Raw genomic sequence first — 5,699 nt, 5'->3', positions numbered from 1 at the left:
TTTTGCAAGCTCAAGCCCTCACTATCCCAGCAAGACGGAAACATGGTAAGGGCTCCAAGAAACCGATGTGGATGCACAGAGAGCTCCAGAATAAGCTAAGGGAGAAAAAGGAAATGTTCAGGAAATGGAGAGAAGGACAGACCTCTAAAGAGGAGTATATGAGGGTTACTAGGTACTGCAGATCAGCCATCAGAGAGGCCAAAGCTCAGTACGAGCTGGGTCTGGCCAGGAGGGCTCGCTACAACAAGAAAAACTTCTACAGATATGTGAGAAGCAAACGCAAGGTAAAAGAGGCAATTGGACCACTGTTGGGAGTAGATGGAGAAACTCTGATGCAGGACAGAGAAAAAGCAGACAGCTTAATGACTTTTTTGCCTCTGTTTTCTCCCCGAAGAACTCAGGCATATCTAGAGATAGTAGAAAATGTGGCAGGACACCTGACTGGCTAATTGACATTGACAGAGAGGTAGTGGAGAGGCATCTGGCTGCACTGGATGAATACAAATCCCCAGGGCCGGATGGGGTGCACCCAAAAGTGCTGAAAGAACTTGCCAGAGAACTTGCAGAACCCCTGTCCATCATCTTCAAGGCCTCCTGGAGGACTGGGGATGTGCCACAAGATTGGAGAAGAGCGAATGTTATCCCAATCTTTAAGAAAGGGAGGAAGGATGACCCGGGAAACTACAGGCCAGTCAGTCTGACTTCTGTTGCTGGGAAGATATTAGAACAGATTTTAAAGGGATCAATCTGTAAGCATCTGAAGGACCGCTCAGTGATCCGGGGAAGTCAGCATGGTTTTGTTCCTAACAGATCCTGCCAGACCAACCTGGTTTCCTTCTTTGATCGAGTGACCAGCTTACTGGATCGGGGGAACTCGTGACGTGACGTGATTTATCTGGATTTCAGTAAAGCTTTTGCTAAGGTCCCCCATGACATTCTGATGGGCAAACTGGAAGACTGTGGAGTAGACTATTGGACAGTTCGGTGGATAGGGAACTGGTTGGAGGATCGCACTCAAAGAGTGGTGGTCAACGGCGTTTCATCAGATTGGAGGGCGGTGTCCAGTGGGGTGCCGCAGGGCTCGGTTTTGGGCCCGGTACTTTTCAATATTTTTATCAATGATCTGGATGAAGGAGTGGAAGGGCTGCTCATTAAATTTGCTGATGATACCAAATTGGGAGGGGTAGCAAACACCCAAGAAGATAGAATTAAAATTCAACAAGACCTGGATACTCTGGAGAAGTGGGCAGCTGTGAATAGGATGCAATTCAACAAAGACAAGTGCACAGTATTACATCTGGGCCACAAAAATGAGAAGCACAAATACAGGATGGGGGATACACTTCTGGGCAGTAGTGTATGTGAAAGGGATCTTGGGGTAAGAGTGGACTGTAAACTGAATATGAGCAGTCAGTGTGATGCGGTGGCAAAAAAGGCTAATTCAATCCTGGGTTGTATCAAAGGGGCCATAGCATCGAAATCGCAGGAGGTCATAGCCCCTCTCTACACTGCCTTGGTCAGGCCACACCTGAAGTACTGTGTGCAGTTCTGGAGGCCTCACTTCAAAAAGTATGTGGACAAAATCGAGAGGGTCCAGAGGAGAGCGACGAGGATGATCAGGGGTCTGGAGACTGAGCCCTACGAGGAAAGGCTGAGGGCCTTGGGAATGTTTAGTTTGGAGAAGAGGAGGTTGAGGGGGGACATGATTGCTCTCTTTAAATATTTGAAAGGCTGTCATTTGGAGGAGGGCAGGGAGCTGTTCCAGTTGGCAGCAGAGGGTAGGACGCGAAGCAATGGGCTAAAACTACATGCACAAAGGTACCGGCTGGATATTAGGAAAAACTTTTTCACCGTCAGAGTAGTTCAAAAGTGGAATCAGCTGCCTAGCGAGGTGGTGAGCTCCCCCTCACTGGCAGTTTTCAAGAAGAGGCTGGATGAATACTTGTCAGAGATGCTTTAGGCTGATCCTGCACTGGGCAGGGGGTTGGACTAGATGGTCTGTATGGCCCCTTCCAGCTCTATGATTCTATGATTCTCCTTGACTCGCTGTCCTAGCCATTTAGATCAAGTCTGAAAGGGGGGGGGGCATGTGTGTCTTTCTGCCCGCCCTCCAGCTGGCCTCTCCTGCAGCGGGCCCTCATAGAAAGCTGCCCCGCACAGCGCCAAGAGAGCCAGGAAACCTTCCCTTCCCAAACGCTTCGGCTCTGCGGCCTTGTTTAGGTTCTCGTTTTTGCAGGAAACTACAATCCCCAGAAGGCCCTGCGAGCACCAGAGAGGCGTCAGTTCCTAGAGAGAAAGAAAGAGAGGAGGGGATTAGGGGAAGATGGAGTTCTACGGGGATTCTCATCTTCCTCGTTTTCTCCGGCCGGAGGAAGGCTTTGGCTGTTGGGCGTCTGCAGGAAAGGTGAGTTTGTGGTTCCGTGAACAGAAGAGGGAAGGGAGAGGAGAGACAGTACGTGTGAACGGGACGGAAGAAAGAGACAAAGAATTGGCTGGAGAGAGCCACTAGGCAGAGCTGCTGGGCGCAGAGAGAGCAGCTCCCTTCCCGGGCGGTACGTGGGTGACTGCTTGAGTTTTCATGCTCTCAAATGCGCCCCTTGCAAGTCGCCCCAGCCTTGATTTATTTTATTCATAGGAGTTACACAGACGTCTGCTCGGATCCAGCGGGGTTCATTGCCTGTTCTCACAGTCATAGATCCAGAGGAGTTAGCCATGTCAGTCTGCAGTAGCAAACTAGCAAAGAGTCCAGTAGCACTTTTAAGACTAACCAACTTTATTGTAGCATAAGCTTTCGAGAGCGACAGCTCTTTTCATCAGATGCATCAACTGACTCTTTGCTATTTTGCCTCTTCTCAGTGGCTCCTTGCACTCACAATGGGTCGCTGTGTGTGTAACTTCTCTTTGTATGGGTTTTATGGGGCAAACTTTCACACAATTTTAAGTTTAAGAAATTTTAAAAAATCTTTTAACAATTAATACCACACAGCAATTCAACCTGTCTTGATTCCACCAAGTGACAGAGTCCTTTTTCAAAATCCTTCTGCTTTGAAGCAACTGGAGCCCAAGCTTCTGTCCTCTTCTTGGGAAATTACAGCCCTGCAAAAATAATATAATTTCAGTAATACCAATCAAACACAATACACAAACACCACTTTTAGTCATATTGTTCACATACAATGTTTCTGATTACCTTATTCAAGGTGATAAGAGCATATTAATTATTACTAGCAACAAAGCCGATTGTGAGAAAGAATATAATGGACTCTAGAAAGGGGAGAGTGGGCAGACAGGCATTCCCTCCTCCTCTATCACTGTTCCTGGCCAGATGAAGGCAGGGGTGGGTGGGCATGGCCACCTCCTCTGCACCTGATCCTGGCTGGGTGACGGGGGAGCAGGCATTGCCACCTGCTCTGCCCCTGATTCCAGCTGGGTGAATGGGGGATGAGCATTGCCTCCTGCTCCACACCTGATCCCAGCTGGGTAAGGGGGGCAGGCATTGCCACCTGCTCCAGATCCTGGCCAGGTGAAGCGGCAGGCCTTGCTGCCTGCTCCAGGCCTGGTCCTGGACAGGCGAAGCGGAGATGGGCATTGCCACCTGCTCTGCTCCTGAACCCAGCTGGGTGAAGAAGGGATTGTCATTGCCTCCTGCTCCATCTGGCTGAAGTTGGGGGGGAGGAATGCCACCTGCTCCATGCCTGATTCTGGCAGGTTGAATGAGGGCAGGCATTGCCTCCTGCTCTGCGCCTGATCCAGGCCAGGTAAAGGGGTGTGTGGGCCTTGCCTCATGCTCCACTCCAGATCCGGCTGGGTGAAGGGGGAGGGTTTGTCACCTTCTCCTCACCTGATACCATCCAGGTGAAGGGCCGGGCATTGCCACCTGCTCCACTCCTGATCACTGCTGGGTAAAGTTGGGGGCATGCATTACCTCCTGCTCTGCACGTGATCTAGGCTGGGTGAAAGGGGATGGGCATTGCCTCATGTTCTGCTCCTGATCCTGGCCGGGTGAAGGGGGGTGGGCATTGCCACCTGCTCTACTTCTGATTCCAGCTAGGTGAAGGGGGGGGGGGCAAGTATTTCCAGCTGATCCTGGTTGGATGAAGGGGGGATGAAGGGGGGGCGGGCATTGCCACCTACCCCACTCCTGACGTCGTCTGGGTAAAGGGGGGAACGGGCATTGCCACCTGCTCTGCTCCTGATCCCAGCTGTGTGAAGGCAGGGGATGGGCATTGCCACTTGCTCCTCTCCTGATACCAGCTATGCGAAGGGCAGGCGGGCATTGCCACCTGTTCTGCTCCTGATACCAGCTAGATGAAGGCGGGGGGGGGCAGGCATTGCGTCCTGCTCCACGCGTGATCCCGGCCTGGGCTTCCCGTCGTAGCATACTCTCTGAAGGTCTGGCTGCCTCATCTGGGCTTCCCTCTACAGCAGCACCCTCTGGTGGTACACCAGGGTAGGAATTGAGTTGTCTTGAATACGTTTAGCCTTTTATAAAGTAGGATTAAGCTCCCCAGCAACCAGCTTCTTCCTCAGCTGCCTGGCTGTAGCTACTGACTCCACCCAACTGGGTTAGCTCTGTCCCCTGCACATCCCATGGGCTAATCCCATAAGAGGTGTTTGGTTGCATTTCACTCCTATAATGGTGTTTTCAGTGCATGTTGTTGCTTCCTCTAGAGTAGCATTCCAGTGAGCATCCTCCTCAAGAGGCTCTTTTAATTTGCAATTTGTCCAAAGGCTTGCTTTGAAGAGCAAGGGATAGACTCTGCCTTTCCTGTCTGTACTGCCTCTACCTTCTTGGTTTCTTGGGAGCAAACTCATCACTTCCATTACAAAGTAGCAAAGGAATGTTCTGAAGTTAATGAAGGCCAGGATTTTTCGATCACCTTCATTTTTGGCTTTGGCTTTGCAAGTCCCATGACCACCCTGAAGTCCATTTTGAGGTCCTTGCTTTCATTTTATTAGTATAGATAAGACACTCCCCCAACAAAACCTGAGTAATATTTCTGCAGTGTATCTTTTCTTAGTCCATTTCTGATGTTTGAAATCAAAAATATGTTGAGATGATGCATTAGTTTTCTTGCAATTGCAACTGCAGTTATTCCACAACACACAAATATCTGGAAAGGCGTCTGAGGGAGCAGGTTTTCCCTGGATGTTCTGTGCCCTGCGTCCCTCTCCTGCCAAGCCCCAAGCCCTTGCATTTGTTAGAAAAAAAGACCTCAAGACCTTAACTAGGCCAGTTTATGTTTATAGAGCTGGATGCAAGCTTTAGAGTAACACAGAACACTTCTGCAGACAATATAGTTTAAAACATAAACCTTCTGTCAAAATACTATTTCCATACTTTTCTGGCGTGAACCGTGCAAGATATTATAGTAGATATCCATACAGTTAATTAAGGTTTTTTACATTAAGTGGAGTTGAGGTTTAAGTGTATCTGAGCAACAGAAGCCCAGTGATGTGTCATTTTCTGAATTTGTGTTTCTTTTATATTTCTGTAAAAAATTAACACAATTTTTCTTGCCATCGGTTAGATGTATTGCATTCTTTTCATTAAAACACTGGGCGATGGGATTCTTCTTTCTTTCTTGAACGCTCAGAGAGAAGAATAGATGATGAACTGGGCAATATGTTCCTCTTTCAGAGATCCCTGGTGTCCTTTGAGGAGGTAGCCGTGTTCTTCACACAGGAGGAATGGGCAC

Source organism: Eublepharis macularius, chromosome 4, assembly GCF_028583425.1.
Source record: "Eublepharis macularius isolate TG4126 chromosome 4, MPM_Emac_v1.0, whole genome shotgun sequence".
NCBI classification, from domain to species: domain Eukaryota; kingdom Metazoa; phylum Chordata; class Lepidosauria; order Squamata; family Eublepharidae; genus Eublepharis; species Eublepharis macularius.
Note: the sequence above shows the minus strand (reverse complement) of the source record.